Source organism: Ambystoma mexicanum, chromosome 5q (assembly GCF_040938575.1).
Source record: "Ambystoma mexicanum isolate Mex_15411 chromosome 5q, UKY_AmexF1_1, whole genome shotgun sequence".
NCBI classification, from domain to species: domain Eukaryota; kingdom Metazoa; phylum Chordata; class Amphibia; order Caudata; family Ambystomatidae; genus Ambystoma; species Ambystoma mexicanum.
The window spans coordinates 7,893,255-7,911,369 of NC_090933.1; positions in this window are offsets into that span (position 1 = coordinate 7,893,255).

Sequence of the window (18,115 nt, forward strand, 5' to 3'; positions counted from 1 at the left end):
TCTCAGATTTGGAAAGGGAAGGAGTTGGATATCACATTTCATGTTAGAGGAAGGATCTCAGGTTTGGTATTAGAGGCATTAAGATATCACATCTCATGCTATAGGAATGGTCTCAGGGTTGGAATGGGAAGGAGTTGGATATCACATATGCTATAGGAAGGGTCTCAGGTTTGGAACGGGAAGGAGTTGGATATCCGATCTCATGTTATAGGAAGGGTCTCAGGTTTGGTATAAGCATTGAGATATCACATCACTGCTATCAGAAGTGTCTCAGGATTGGAATGGGAAGGAGTTGGATATCCCATCTCATTTTATAGGACGGGTCTCAGGTTTGTTATTAGAATCATTGAGATATCATATTGCACGCTGCAGGAAGGGTCTAAGCATTGGAATGGGAAGGACTTGGATATCACATCTCATGCTATAGATAGGCTCTCAGATTTGGAAAGGGAAGGAGTTGGATATCACATTTCATGTTAGAGGAAGGATCTCAGGTTTGGTATTAGAGGCATTAAGATATCACATCTCATGCTATAGGAAGCGTCTCAGGATTGGAATGGGAAGGAGTTGGGTATCACATCTCATGCTATAGGAAGGGTCTCAGGATTGGTATAAGTATTGAGATATAACATCTCATGCTATAGGAAGGATCTCAGGATTGGAATGGAAGGAGTTGGATATCACATCTCATGTTATAGGAAGGATCTCAGGTTTGGTATTAGAAGCATTGCGACATCACATCTCATGCTATAGGAAGGGTCTCAGGATTGGAATGGGAAGGAGTTGGATAGCACATCTCATGCTATAGGAAGGGTCTCAGGTTTGGTATAAGCATTGAGATATCACATCTCATGCTATAGGAAGGGTCTCAGGATTGGAATGGGAAGGAGTTGTATATGACATCTCATGCCGTAGGAAGGGTCTCAGGTTTCGTATAAGCATTGAGATATCACATCTCTGCTATCGGAAGGGTCTCAGGATTGGAATGGGAAGGAGTTGGATATCCCATCTCATGTTATAGGAAGAGTCTCAGGTTTGGTATTAGAAGCATTGGATATCACATATCATGCTATAGGAAGTGTCTCAGGATTGGAATGGGAAGGACTTGGATATCACATCTCATGCTATAGGGAGGGTCTCAAGTTTGATATTAGAAGCATTGAGTTATCACATCTCATGCTATAGGAAGGGTCTCAGGATTGGAATGGGAAGGAGTTGGATATCACATCTCATGCTATAGGAAGGGTCTCAGGTTTGGTATAAGCAGTGAGATATCACATCTCATGCTATAGGAAGGGTCTCAGGTTTGGAATGGGAAGGAATTGGATATCACATCTCATGTCATAGGAAGTATCTCAGGTTTGGTATTAGAAGCATTGAGATATCACATCTCATGCTATAGGAATGGTCTCAGGATTGGAATGGGTAGGAGTTGGATATTACATTCTTGCTATAGGAAGGGTCTCATGTTTGGAATGGGAAGGAGTTGGATATCACATATGCTATAGGAAGGGTCTCAGGTTTGGAACGGGAAGGAGTTGGATATCACATCTCATGCTATAGGTAGGCTCTCAGGTTTGGTATAAGCATTGAGATATCACATCTCATGCTATAGGAAGGGACTCAGGATTGGAATGGGAAGGATTTGGATATCACATCTCATGCTATAGGAAGGGTCTCAGGATTGGTATAAGTATTGAGATATAACATCTCATGCTATAGGAAGGGTCTCAGGATTGGAATGGAAGGAGTTGGATATCACATCTCATGTTATAGGAAGGATCTCAGGTTTGGTATTAGTAGCATTGAGACATCACATCTCATGCTATAGGAAGGGTCTCAGGATTGGAATGGGAAGGAGTTGGATATCACATCTCATGCTATAGGAAGGGTCTCAGGTTTGGAAGGGGAAGGATTTGGATATTACATCTCGTGTTATAGGAATGATCTCAGGTTTGGTATTAGAAGCATTCAGATATCACATCTCATGCTATCGGAAGGATCTCAGGTTTGGTATTAGAAGCATTGAGATATCAAATCTCATGCTATAGGAAGGGTCGCAGGATTGGAATGGGAAGGAGTTCGATATCACATCTCATGCTATGGGAAGGGTCTCAGGATTGGAATGGGAAGGAGTTTTATATGACATCTCATGCCATAGGAAGGATATCAGGTTTGGTATTAGAAGCATTGAGACATAACATCTCATGTTATAGGAAGGGTCTCAGGATTGGAATGGGAAGGAGTTGGATATCACATCTCATGCTATAGGAAGGGTCTCAGGTTTGGTATAAGTATTGAGATATCACATCTCATGCTATAGGAAGGGTCTCAGGATTGGAATGGGAAGGAGTTGTATATGACATCTCATGCCACAGGAAGGGTCTCAGGTTTGGTATAAGCATTGAGATATCACATCTCTGCTATCGGAAGGGTCTCAGGATTGGAATGGGAAGGAGTTGGATATCCCATCTTACGTTATAGGAAGGGTCTCAGGTTTGGTATTAGAAGCATTGAGATATCACATCTCATGCTATAGGAAGGGTCTCAGGATTGGAATGGGAAGGACTTGGATATCACATCTCATTCTATAGGGAGGGTCTCAGGTTTGGAAAGGGAAGGAGTTGGATATCACATTTCATGTTAGATGTAGGATCTCAGGTTTGGTATTAGAGGCATTGAGATATCACATCTCATGCTATCAGAAGGGTCTCAGGATTGGAATGGGAAGGAGTTGGATATCACATCTCATGCTAAAGGGAGGGTCTCAGGAATGGAAGGGGAAGGATTTGGATATCACATCTCATGTTATAGGAAGGATCTCAGGTTTGGTATTAGAAGCATTGGATATCACATATCATGCTATAGGAAGTGTCTCAGGATTGGAATGGGAAGGACTTGGATATCACATCTCATGCTATAGGGAGGGTCTCAAGTTTGATATTAGAAGCATTGAGTTATCACATCTCATGCTATAGGAAGGGTCTCAGGATTGGAATGGGAAGGAGTTGGATATCACATCTCATGCTATAGGAAGGGTCTCAGGTTTGGTATAAGCAGTGAGATATCACATCTCATGCTATAGGAAGGGTCTCAGGTTTGGAATGGGAAGGAATTGGATATCACATCTCATGTCATAGGAAGTATCTCAGGTTTGGTATTAGAAGCATTGAGATATCACATCTCATGCTATAGGAATGGTCTCAGGATTGGAATGGGTAGGAGTTGGATATTACATTCTTGCTATAGGAAGGGTCTCATGTTTGGAATGGGAAGGAGTTGGATATCACATATGCTATAGGAAGGGTCTCAGGTTTGGAACGGGAAGGAGTTGGATATCACATCTCATGCTATAGGTAGGCTCTCAGGTTTGGTATAAGCATTGAGATATCACATCTCATGCTATAGGAAGGGACTCAGGATTGGAATGGGAAGGATTTGGATATCACATCTCATGCTATAGGAAGGGTCTCAGGATTGGTATAAGTATTGAGATATAACATCTCATGCTATAGGAAGGGTCTCAGGATTGGAATGGAAGGAGTTGGATATCACATCTCATGTTATAGGAAGGATCTCAGGTTTGGTATTAGTAGCATTGAGACATCACATCTCATGCTATAGGAAGGGTCTCAGGATTGGAATGGGAAGGAGTTGGATATCACATCTCATGCTATAGGAAGGGTCTCAGGTTTGGAAGGGGAAGGATTTGGATATTACATCTCGTGTTATAGGAATGATCTCAGGTTTGGTATTAGAAGCATTCAGATATCACATCTCATGCTATCGGAAGGATCTCAGGTTTGGTATTAGAAGCATTGAGATATCAAATCTCATGCTATAGGAAGGGTCGCAGGATTGGAATGGGAAGGAGTTCGATATCACATCTCATGCTATGGGAAGGGTCTCAGGATTGGAATGGGAAGGAGTTTTATATGACATCTCATGCCATAGGAAGGATATCAGGTTTGGTATTAGAAGCATTGAGACATAACATCTCATGTTATAGGAAGGGTCTCAGGATTGGAATGGGAAGGAGTTGGATATCACATCTCATGCTATAGGAAGGGTCTCAGGTTTGGTATAAGTATTGAGATATCACATCTCATGCTATAGGAAGGGTCTCAGGATTGGAATGGGAAGGAGTTGTATATGACATCTCATGCCACAGGAAGGGTCTCAGGTTTGGTATAAGCATTGAGATATCACATCTCTGCTATCGGAAGGGTCTCAGGATTGGAATGGGAAGGAGTTGGATATCCCATCTTACGTTATAGGAAGGGTCTCAGGTTTGGTATTAGAAGCATTGAGATATCACATCTCATGCTATAGGAAGGGTCTCAGGATTGGAATGGGAAGGACTTGGATATCACATCTCATTCTATAGGGAGGGTCTCAGGTTTGGAAAGGGAAGGAGTTGGATATCACATTTCATGTTAGATGTAGGATCTCAGGTTTGGTATTAGAGGCATTGAGATATCACATCTCATGCTATCAGAAGGGTCTCAGGATTGGAATGGGAAGGAGTTGGATATCACATCTCATGCTAAAGGGAGGGTCTCAGGAATGGAAGGGGAAGGATTTGGATATCACATCTCATGTTATAGGAAGGATCTCAGGTTTGGTATTAGAAGCATTGAGATATCACATCTCATGCTATCGGAAGGATCTCAGATTTGGTATTAGAGGCATTGAGATATCACATCTCATGCTAAAGGGAGGGTCTCAGATTTGGAAGGGGAAGGATTTGGATATCACATCTCTTGTTATAGGAAGGATCACAGGATTGGTATTAGAAGCATTGAGATATCACATCTCATGCTATGGGAAGGGTCTCAGGATTGGAATGGGAAGTAGTTGGATATCGCATCTCATGCTATAGGAAGGGTCTCAGGTTTGGAACGGGAAGGAGTTAGATATCACATCTCATGTTATAGTAAGAGTCTCAGGTTTGGTATAAGCATTGAGATTTCACATCTCTGCTATCGGAGGTGTCTCAGGATTGGGATGGGAAGGAATTGGATATCACATCTCATGCTATAGGAAGGGTATCAGGTTTGGAACGGGAAGGAGTTGGATATCCCATCTCATGTTATAGGACGGGTCTCAGTTTTGATATTAGAAGCATTGAGATATCACATCACATGCTGTAGGAAGGGTCTCAGGTTTGGAATGGGAAGGAGATGGATATCACAATTCATGTTATAGGAAGGGTCTCAGGTTTGGTATTAGAAGCATTGAGATATGACATCTCATGCTATAGGAAGGGTCTCAGGATTGGAATGGGAAGGAGATGGATATCACATTTCATGTTAGAGGTAGGATCTCAGGTTTGGTATTAGAGGCATTGAGATATCACATCTCATGCTATCAGAAGGGTCTCAGGATTGGAATGGGAAGGAGTTGGATATCACATTTCATGCTAAAGGGAGGGTCTCAGGTTTGGAAGGGGAAGGATTTGGAAATCACATCTCATATTATAGGAAGGATCTCAGGTTTGGTATTAGAAGCATTGAGATATCACATCTCATGCTATCGGAAGGATCTCAGGTTTGGTATAAGAGGCATTGAGATATCACATCTCATGCTATCATGAGGGTCTCAGGATTGGAATGGGAAGGAGTTGGATATCACATCTCATGTTATAGGAAGGATCTCAGGTTTGGTATTAGAAGCATTGAGACATCACATCTCATGCTATAGGAAGGGTCTCAGGATTGGAATGGGAAGGAGTTGGATATCACATCTCATGCTATAGGAAGGGTCTCAGGTTTGGTATAAGCATTGAGATATCACATCTCATGCTATAGGAAGGGTCTCAGGATTGGAATGGGAAGGATTTGGATATCACATCTTATGCTATAGGAAGGGTCTCAGGTTTGGTATAAGCATGGAGATATCACTTCTCATGCTATAGGAAGGGTCTCAGGATTGGAATGGGAAGGAGTTGGATATCACATCTCATGCTATAGGAAGGGTCTCAGATTTGGTATAAGCATTGAGATATCACATCTCATGCTATAGGAAGGGTCTCAGGATTGGAATGGGAAGGAGTTGTATGTGACATCTAAGGCCATAGGAAGGGTCTCAGATTTGGTATAAGCATTGAGATATCACATCTCATGATATCGGAAGGGTCTCAGGATTGGAATGGGAAGGAGTTGGATATCACATCTCATGATAAAGGAAGGGTCTAAGGTTTGGAAGGGGAAGGATTTGGATATCACATCTCATGTTATAGGACGGGTCTCAGGTTTGGTATTAGAAGCATTGAGATATCAAGTCTCATGGTATAAGAAGGGTCTCAGGATTGGAATGGGAAGGAGTTTGATATCACATCTCATGCCATAGTATGGGTCTCAGGTTTGGTAGAAGCATTGGGATATCACATCTCATGCTATCGGAAGGGTATCAGTATTGGATTTGGAAGGAGTTGGATATCCCATATCATGCTATAGGAAGGGTCTCAGGTTGGAATGGGAAGGAGTTGGATATCACATTTCATGTTATAGGAAGGGTCTCAGGATTGGAATGGGAAGGACTTGGATATCATATCTCATGCTATAGGAATGCTCTCAGGTTTGGAAGGGGAAGGAGTTGGATATCACATTTCATGTTAGAGGAAGGATCTCAGGTTTGGTATTAGAGGCCTTGAGATATCACATCTCATGCTATAGGAAGGGTCTCAGGATTGGAATGGGAAGGAGTTGGATATCACATCTCAAGCTATAGGAAGGGTCTCAGGTTTGGTATAAGCATTGAGATATCACATCTCATGCTATAGGAAGGGTCTCAGGATTGGAATGGGAAGAAGTTGGATATCACATCTCATGCTATAGGAAGGGTCTCAGGTTTGGTATAAGCATTGAGATATCACATCTCATGCTATAGGAAGGGTCTCAGGATTGGAATGGGAAGGAGTTGTATATGCCATCTCATGCCATAGGAAGGGTCTCAGGTTTGGTATAAGCATTGAGATATCACATCACATGCTATAGGAAGGGTCTCAGGATTGAAATGGGAAGGACTTGGATATCACATATCATGCTATAGGCAGGGTCTCAGGTTTGGAAAGGGAAGGAGATGGATATCACATTTCATGTTAGAGGTAGGATCTCAGGTTTGGTATTAGAGGCATTGAGATATCACATCTCATGCTATCAGAAGGGTCTCAGGATTGGAATGGGAAGGAGTTGGATATCACATCTCATGCTAAAGGGAGGGTCTCGGGTTTGGAAGGGGAAGGATTTGGAAATCACATCTCATATTATAGGAAGGATCTCAGGTTTGGTATTAGAAGCATTGAGATATCACATCTCATGCTATCGGAAGGATCTCAGGTTTGGTATAAGAGGCATTGAGATATCACATCTCATGCTATCATAAGGGTCTCAGGATTGGAATGGGAAGGAGTTGGATATCACATCTCATGTTATAGGAAGGATCTCAGGTTTGGTATTGGAAGCATTGAGACATCACATCTCATGCTATAGGAAGGGTCTCAGGATTGGAATGGGAAGGAGTTGGATATCACATCTCATGCTATAGGAAGGGTCTCAGATTTGGTATAAGCATTGAGATATCACATCTCATGCTATAGGAAGGGTCTCAGGATTGGAATGGGAAGGAGTTGGATATCCCATCTGAGTTGGATATCCCATCTCATGTTATAGGAAGGGTCTCAGGTTTGGTATTAGAAGCATTGAGATATCACATCTCATGCTATATAGAAGGGTCTCAGGATTGGAATGGGGAGGACTTGGATGTCACATCTCATGCTACAGGGAGGGTCTCAAGTTTGATATTAGAAGCATTGAGATAACAAATGTCATGATATCGGAAGGGTCTCAGGATTGGAATGGGAAGGAGTTGGATATCACATCTCATGATAAAGGAAGGGTCTAAGGTGTGGAAGGGGAAGGATTTGAATATCACATCTCATGTTATAGGACGGGTCTCAGGTTTGGTATTAGAAGCATTGAGATATCAAGTCTCATGGTATAGGAAGGGTCTCAGAATTGGAATGGGAAGAAGTTGGATATCACATCTCAAGCTATAGGAAGGGTCTCAGGATTGGAATGGGAAGGAGTTTGATATCACATCTCATGCCATAGTATGGGTCTCAGATTTGGTAGAAGCATTGGGATATCACATCTCATGCTATCGGAATGGTATCAGTATTGGATTTGGAAGGAGTTGGATATCCCATCTCATGCTATAGGAAAGGTCTCAGGTTGGAATGGGATGGAGTTGGATATCACATTTCATGTTATAGGAAGGGTCTCAGGATTGGAATGGGAAGGACTTGGATATCACATCTCATGCTATAGGAAGGGACTCAGGATTGGAATGGGAAGGATTTGGATATCACATCTCATGCTATAGGAAGGGTCTCAGGATTGGTATAAGTATTGAGATATAACATCTCATGCTATAGGAAGGGTCTCAGGATTGGAATGGAAGGAGTTGGATATCACATCTCATGTTATAGGAAGGATCTCAGGTTTGGTATTAGTAGCATTGAGACATCACATCTCATGCTATAGGAAGGGTCTCAGGATTGGAATGGGAAGGAGTTGGATATCACATCTCATGCTATAGGAAGGGTCTCAGGTTTGGAAGGGGAAGGATTTGGATATTACATCTCGTGTTATAGGAATGATCTCAGGTTTGGTATTAGAAGCATTCAGATATCACATCTCATGCTATCGGAAGGATCTCAGGTTTGGTATTAGAAGCATTGAGATATCAAATCTCATGCTATAGGAAGGGTCGCAGGATTGGAATGGGAAGGAGTTCGATATCACATCTCATGCTATGGGAAGGGTCTCAGGATTGGAATGGGAAGGAGTTTTATATGACATCTCATGCCATAGGAAGGATATCAGGTTTGGTATTAGAAGCATTGAGACATAACATCTCATGTTATAGGAAGGGTCTCAGGATTGGAATGGGAAGGAGTTGGATATCACATCTCATGCTATAGGAAGGGTCTCAGGTTTGGTATAAGTATTGAGATATCACATCTCATGCTATAGGAAGGGTCTCAGGATTGGAATGGGAAGGAGTTGTATATGACATCTCATGCCACAGGAAGGGTCTCAGGTTTGGTATAAGCATTGAGATATCACATCTCTGCTATCGGAAGGGTCTCAGGATTGGAATGGGAAGGAGTTGGATATCCCATCTTACGTTATAGGAAGGGTCTCAGGTTTGGTATTAGAAGCATTGAGATATCACATCTCATGCTATAGGAAGGGTCTCAGGATTGGAATGGGAAGGACTTGGATATCACATCTCATTCTATAGGGAGGGTCTCAGGTTTGGAAAGGGAAGGAGTTGGATATCACATTTCATGTTAGATGTAGGATCTCAGGTTTGGTATTAGAGGCATTGAGATATCACATCTCATGCTATCAGAAGGGTCTCAGGATTGGAATGGGAAGGAGTTGGATATCACATCTCATGCTAAAGGGAGGGTCTCAGGAATGGAAGGGGAAGGATTTGGATATCACATCTCATGTTATAGGAAGGATCTCAGGTTTGGTATTAGAAGCATTGAGATATCACATCTCATGCTATCGGAAGGATCTCAGATTTGGTATTAGAGGCATTGAGATATCACATCTCATGCTAAAGGGAGGGTCTCAGATTTGGAAGGGGAAGGATTTGGATATCACATCTCTTGTTATAGGAAGGATCACAGGATTGGTATTAGAAGCATTGAGATATCACATCTCATGCTATGGGAAGGGTCTCAGGATTGGAATGGGAAGTAGTTGGATATCGCATCTCATGCTATAGGAAGGGTCTCAGGTTTGGAACGGGAAGGAGTTAGATATCACATCTCATGTTATAGTAAGAGTCTCAGGTTTGGTATAAGCATTGAGATTTCACATCTCTGCTATCGGAGGTGTCTCAGGATTGGGATGGGAAGGAATTGGATATCACATCTCATGCTATAGGAAGGGTATCAGGTTTGGAACGGGAAGGAGTTGGATATCCCATCTCATGTTATAGGACGGGTCTCAGTTTTGATATTAGAAGCATTGAGATATCACATCACATGCTGTAGGAAGGGTCTCAGGTTTGGAATGGGAAGGAGATGGATATCACAATTCATGTTATAGGAAGGGTCTCAGGTTTGGTATTAGAAGCATTGAGATATGACATCTCATGCTATAGGAAGGGTCTCAGGATTGGAATGGGAAGGAGATGGATATCACATTTCATGTTAGAGGTAGGATCTCAGGTTTGGTATTAGAGGCATTGAGATATCACATCTCATGCTATCAGAAGGGTCTCAGGATTGGAATGGGAAGGAGTTGGATATCACATTTCATGCTAAAGGGAGGGTCTCAGGTTTGGAAGGGGAAGGATTTGGAAATCACATCTCATATTATAGGAAGGATCTCAGGTTTGGTATTAGAAGCATTGAGATATCACATCTCATGCTATCGGAAGGATCTCAGGTTTGGTATAAGAGGCATTGAGATATCACATCTCATGCTATCATGAGGGTCTCAGGATTGGAATGGGAAGGAGTTGGATATCACATCTCATGTTATAGGAAGGATCTCAGGTTTGGTATTAGAAGCATTGAGACATCACATCTCATGCTATAGGAAGGGTCTCAGGATTGGAATGGGAAGGAGTTGGATATCACATCTCATGCTATAGGAAGGGTCTCAGGTTTGGTATAAGCATTGAGATATCACATCTCATGCTATAGGAAGGGTCTCAGGATTGGAATGGGAAGGATTTGGATATCACATCTTATGCTATAGGAAGGGTCTCAGGTTTGGTATAAGCATGGAGATATCACTTCTCATGCTATAGGAAGGGTCTCAGGATTGGAATGGGAAGGAGTTGGATATCACATCTCATGCTATAGGAAGGGTCTCAGATTTGGTATAAGCATTGAGATATCACATCTCATGCTATAGGAAGGGTCTCAGGATTGGAATGGGAAGGAGTTGTATGTGACATCTAAGGCCATAGGAAGGGTCTCAGATTTGGTATAAGCATTGAGATATCACATCTCATGATATCGGAAGGGTCTCAGGATTGGAAGGGGAAGGATTTGGATATCACATCTCATGTTATAGGACGGGTCTCAGGTTTGGTATTAGAAGCATTGAGATATCAAGTCTCATGGTATAAGAAGGGTCTCAGGATTGGAATGGGAAGGAGTTTGATATCACATCTCATGCCATAGTATGGGTCTCAGGTTTGGTAGAAGCATTGGGATATCACATCTCATGCTATCGGAAGGGTATCAGTATTGGATTTGGAAGGAGTTGGATATCCCATCTCATGCTATAGGAAGGGTCTCAGGTTGGAATGGGAAGGAGTTGGATATCACATTTCATGTTATAGGAAGGGTCTCAGGATTGGAATGGGAAGGACTTGGATATCATATCTCATGCTATAGGAATGCTCTCAGGTTTGGAAGGGGAAGGAGTTGGATATCACATTTCATGTTAGAGGAAGGATCTCAGGTTTGGTATTAGAGGCCTTGAGATATCACATCTCATGCTATAGGAAGGGTCTCAGGATTGGAATGGGAAGGAGTTGGATATCACATCTCAAGCTATAGGAAGGGTCTCAGGTTTGGTATAAGCATTGAGATATCACATCTCATGCTATAGGAAGGGTCTCAGGATTGGAATGGGAAGAAGTTGGATATCACATCTCATGCTATAGGAAGGGTCTCAGGTTTGGTATAAGCATTGAGATATCACATCTCATGCTATAGGAAGGGTCTCAGGATTGGAATGGGAAGGAGTTGTATATGCCATCTCATGCCATAGGAAGGGTCTCAGGTTTGGTATAAGCATTGAGATATCACATCACATGCTATAGGAAGGGTCTCAGGATTGAAATGGGAAGGACTTGGATATCACATATCATGCTATAGGCAGGGTCTCAGGTTTGGAAAGGGAAGGAGATGGATATCACATTTCATGTTAGAGGTAGGATCTCAGGTTTGGTATTAGAGGCATTGAGATATCACATCTCATGCTATCAGAAGGGTCTCAGGATTGGAATGGGAAGGAGTTGGATATCACATCTCATGCTAAAGGGAGGGTCTCGGGTTTGGAAGGGGAAGGATTTGGAAATCACATCTCATATTATAGGAAGGATCTCAGGTTTGGTATTAGAAGCATTGAGATATCACATCTCATGCTATCGGAAGGATCTCAGGTTTGGTATAAGAGGCATTGAGATATCACATCTCATGCTATCATAAGGGTCTCAGGATTGGAATGGGAAGGAGTTGGATATCACATCTCATGTTATAGGAAGGATCTCAGGTTTGGTATTGGAAGCATTGAGACATCACATCTCATGCTATAGGAAGGGTCTCAGGATTGGAATGGGAAGGAGTTGGATATCACATCTCATGCTATAGGAAGGGTCTCAGATTTGGTATAAGCATTGAGATATCACATCTCATGCTATAGGAAGGGTCTCAGGATTGGAATGGGAAGGAGTTGGATATCCCATCTGAGTTGGATATCCCATCTCATGTTATAGGAAGGGTCTCAGGTTTGGTATTAGAAGCATTGAGATATCACATCTCATGCTATATAGAAGGGTCTCAGGATTGGAATGGGGAGGACTTGGATGTCACATCTCATGCTACAGGGAGGGTCTCAAGTTTGATATTAGAAGCATTGAGATAACAAATGTCATGATATCGGAAGGGTCTCAGGATTGGAATGGGAAGGAGTTGGATATCACATCTCATGATAAAGGAAGGGTCTAAGGTGTGGAAGGGGAAGGATTTGAATATCACATCTCATGTTATAGGACGGGTCTCAGGTTTGGTATTAGAAGCATTGAGATATCAAGTCTCATGGTATAGGAAGGGTCTCAGAATTGGAATGGGAAGAAGTTGGATATCACATCTCAAGCTATAGGAAGGGTCTCAGGATTGGAATGGGAAGGAGTTTGATATCACATCTCATGCCATAGTATGGGTCTCAGATTTGGTAGAAGCATTGGGATATCACATCTCATGCTATCGGAATGGTATCAGTATTGGATTTGGAAGGAGTTGGATATCCCATCTCATGCTATAGGAAAGGTCTCAGGTTGGAATGGGATGGAGTTGGATATCACATTTCATGTTATAGGAAGGGTCTCAGGATTGGAATGGGAAGGACTTGGATATCATATCTCATGCTATAGGAAGGCTCTCAGGTTTGGAAGGGGAAGGAGTTGGATATCACATTTCATGTTAGAGGAAGGATCTCAGGTTTGGTATTAGAGGCCTTGAGATATCACATCTCATGCTATAGGAAGGGTCTCAGGATTGGAATGGGAAGGAGTTGGATATCACATCTCAAGCTATAGGAAGGGTCTCAGGTTTGGTATAAGCATTGAGATATCACATCTCATGCTATAGGAAGGGTCTCAGGATTGGAATGGGAAGGAGTTGGATATCACATCTCATGTTATAGGAAAGATCTCAGGTTTGGTATAAGAAGCATTGAGACATCACATCTCATGTTATAGGAAGGGTCTCAGGATTGGAATGGGAAGAAGTTGGATATCACATCTCATGCTATAGGAAGGGTCTCAGGTTTGGAAGGGGAAGGAGTTGGATATCCAATCTCATGTTATAGGACTGGTCTCAGGTTTGGTATTAGAAGCATTGAGATATCACATCGCATGCTATCATAAGGGTCTCAGGATTGGAATGGGAAGGAGTTGGATATCACATCTCATGTTATAGGAAGGATCTCAGGTTTGGTATTGGAAGCATTGAGACATCACATCTCATGCTATAGGAAGGGTCTCAGGATTGGAATGGGAAGGAGATGGATATCACATTTCATGTTAGAGGTAGGATCTCAGGTTTGGTATTAGAGGCATTGAGATATCACATCTCATGCTATCAGAAGGGTCTCAGGATTGGAATGGGAAGGAGTTGGATATCACATCTCATGCTAAAGGGAGGGTCTCGGGTTTGGAAGGGGAAGGATTTGGAAATCACATCTCATATTATAGGAAGGATCTCAGGTTTGGTATTAGAAGCATTGAGATATCACATCTCATGCTATCGGAAGGATCTCAGGTTTGGTATAAGAGGCATTGAGATATCACATCTCATGCTATCATAAGGGTCTCAGGATTGGAATGGGAAGGAGTTGGATATCACATCTCATGTTATAGGAAGGATCTCAGGTTTGGTATTGGAAGCATTGAGACATCACATCTCATGCTATAGGAAGGGTCTCAGGATTGGAATGGGAAGGAGTTGGATATCACATCTCATGCTATAGGAAGGGTCTCAGATTTGGTATAAGCATTGAGATATCACATCTCATGCTATAGGAAGGGTCTCAGGATTGGAATGGGAAGGAGTTGGATATCCCATCTGAGTTGGATATCCCATCTCATGTTATAGGAAGGGTCTCAGGTTTGGTATTAGAAGCATTGAGATATCACATCTCATGCTATATAGAAGGGTCTCAGGATTGGAATGGGGAGGACTTGGATGTCACATCTCATGCTACAGGGAGGGTCTCAAGTTTGATATTAGAAGCATTGAGATAACAAATGTCATGATATCGGAAGGGTCTCAGGATTGGAATGGGAAGGAGTTGGATATCACATCTCATGATAAAGGAAGGGTCTAAGGTGTGGAAGGGGAAGGATTTGAATATCACATCTCATGTTATAGGACGGGTCTCAGGTTTGGTATTAGAAGCATTGAGATATCAAGTCTCATGGTATAGGAAGGGTCTCAGAATTGGAATGGGAAGAAGTTGGATATCACATCTCAAGCTATAGGAAGGGTCTCAGGATTGGAATGGGAAGGAGTTTGATATCACATCTCATGCCATAGTATGGGTCTCAGATTTGGTAGAAGCATTGGGATATCACATCTCATGCTATCGGAATGGTATCAGTATTGGATTTGGAAGGAGTTGGATATCCCATCTCATGCTATAGGAAAGGTCTCAGGTTGGAATGGGATGGAGTTGGATATCACATTTCATGTTATAGGAAGGGTCTCAGGATTGGAATGGGAAGGACTTGGATATCATATCTCATGCTATAGGAAGGCTCTCAGGTTTGGAAGGGGAAGGAGTTGGATATCACATTTCATGTTAGAGGAAGGATCTCAGGTTTGGTATTAGAGGCCTTGAGATATCACATCTCATGCTATAGGAAGGGTCTCAGGATTGGAATGGGAAGGAGTTGGATATCACATCTCAAGCTATAGGAAGGGTCTCAGGTTTGGTATAAGCATTGAGATATCACATCTCATGCTATAGGAAGGGTCTCAGGATTGGAATGGGAAGGAGTTGGATATCACATCTCATGTTATAGGAAAGATCTCAGGTTTGGTATAAGAAGCATTGAGACATCACATCTCATGTTATAGGAAGGGTCTCAGGATTGGAATGGGAAGAAGTTGGATATCACATCTCATGCTATAGGAAGGGTCTCAGGTTTGGAAGGGGAAGGAGTTGGATATCCAATCTCATGTTATAGGACTGGTCTCAGGTTTGGTATTAGAAGCATTGAGATATCACATCGCATGCTGTAGGAAGGTTCTCAGGTTTGGAATGGGGAGGAATTGGATATCACATCTCATGTCATAGGAAGGATCTCAGGTTTGGTATTAGAAGCATTGAGATATCACATCTCATGCTATAGGAATGGTCTCAGGGTTGGAATGGGAAGGAGTTGGATATTACATTCTTGCTATAGGAAGGGTCTCATGTTTGGAATGGGAAGGAGTTGGATATCACATATGCTATAGGAAGGGTCTCAGGTTTGGAACGGGAAGGAGTTGGATATCCGATCTCATGTTATAGGAAGGGTCTCAGGTTTGGTATAAGCATTGAGATATCACATCACTGCTATCAGAAGTGTCTCAGGATTGGAATAGGAAGGAGTTGGATATCACATCTCATGCTATAGATAGGCTCTCAGATTTGGAAAGGGAAGGAGTTGGATATCACATTTCATGTTAGAGGAAGGATCTCAGGTTTGGTATTAGAGGCATTAAGATATCACATCTCATGCTATAGGAAGCGTCTCAGGATTGGAATGGGAAGGAGTTGGGTATCACATCTCATGCTATAGGAAGGGTCTCAGGATTGGTATAAGTATTGAGATATAACATCTCATGCTATAGGAAGGGTCTCAGGATTGGAATGGAAGGAGTTGGATATCACATCTCATGTTATAGGAAGGATCTCAGGTTTGGTATTAGAAGCATTGCGACATCACATCTCATGCTATAGGAAGGGTCTCAGGATTGGAATGGGAAGGAGTTGGATAGCACATCTCATGCTATAGGAAGGGTCTCAGGTTTGGTATAAGCATTGAGATATCACATCTCATGCTATAGGAAGGGTCTCAGGATTGGAATGGGAAGGAGTTGTATATGACATCTCATGCCGTAGGAAGGGTCTCAGGTTTCGTATAAGCATTGAGATATCACATCTCTGCTATCGGAAGGGTCTCAGGATTGAAATGGGAAGGAGTTGGATATCCCATCTCATGTTATAGGAAGAGTCTCAGGTTTGGTATTAGAAGCATTGGATATCACATATCATGCTATAGGAAGTGTCTCAGGATTGGAATGGGAAGGACTTGGATATCACATCTCATGCTATAGGGAGGGTCTCAAGTTTGATATTAGAAGCATTGAGTTATCACATCTCATGCTATAGGAAGGGTCTCAGGATTGGAATGGGAAGGAGTTGGATATCACATCTCATGCTATAGGAAGGGTCTCAGGTTTGGTATAAGCAGTGAGATATCACATCTCATGCTATAGGAAGGGTCTCAGGTTTGGAATGGGAAGGAATTGGATATCACATCTCATGTCATAGGAAGTATCTCAGGTTTGGTATTAGAAGCATTGAGATATCACATCTCATGCTATAGGAATGGTCTCAGGATTGGAATGGGTAGGAGTTGGATATTACATTCTTGCTATAGGAAGGGTCTCATGTTTGGAATGGGAAGGAGTTGGATATCACATATGCTATAGGAAGGGTCTCAGGTTTGGAACGGGAAGGAGTTGGATATCACATCTCATGCTATAGGTAGGCTATCAGGTTTGGTATAAGCATTGAGATATCACATCTCATGCTATAGGAAGGGTCTCAGGATTGGAATGGGAAGGATTTGGATATCACATCTCATGCTATAGGAAGGGTCTCAGGATTGGTATAAGTATTGAGATATAACATCTCATGCTATAGGAAGGGTCTCAGGATTGGAATGGAAGGAGTTGGATATCACATCTCATGTTATAGGAAGGATCTCAGGTTTGGTATTAGTAGCATTGAGACATCACATCTCATGCTATAGGAAGGGTCTCAGGATTGGAATGGGAAGGAGTTGGATATCACATCTCATGCTATAGGAAGGGTCTCAGGTTTGGAAGGGGAAGGATTTGGATATTACATCTCGTGTTATAGGAATGATCTCAGGTTTGGTATTAGAAGCATTCAGATATCACATCTCATGCTATCGTAAGGATCTCAGGTTTGGTATTAGAAGCATTGAGATATCAAATCTCATGCTATAGGAAGGGTCGCAGGATTGGAATGGGAAGGAGTTCGATATCACATCTCATGCTATGGGAAGGGTCTCAGGATTGGAATGGGAAGGAGTTTTATATGACATCTCATGCCATAGGAAGGATATCAGGTTTGGTATTAGAAGCATTGAGACATAACATCTCATGTTATAGGAAGGGTCTCAGGATTGGAATGGGAAGGAGTTGGATATCACATCTCATGCTATAGGAAGGGTCTCAGGTTTGGTATAAGTATTGAGATATCACATCTCATGCTATAGGAAGGGTCTCAGGATTGGAATGGGAAGGAGTTGTATATGACATCTCATGCCACAGGAAGGGTCTCAGGTTTGGTATAAGCATTGAGATATCACATCTCTGCTATCGGAAGGGTCTCAGGATTGGAATGGGAAGGAGTTGGATATCCCATCTTACGTTATAGGAAGGGTCTCAGGTTTGGTATTAGAAGCATTGAGATATCACATCTCATGCTATAGGAAGGGTCTCAGGATTGGAATGGGAAGGACTTGGATATCACATCTCATTCTATAGGGA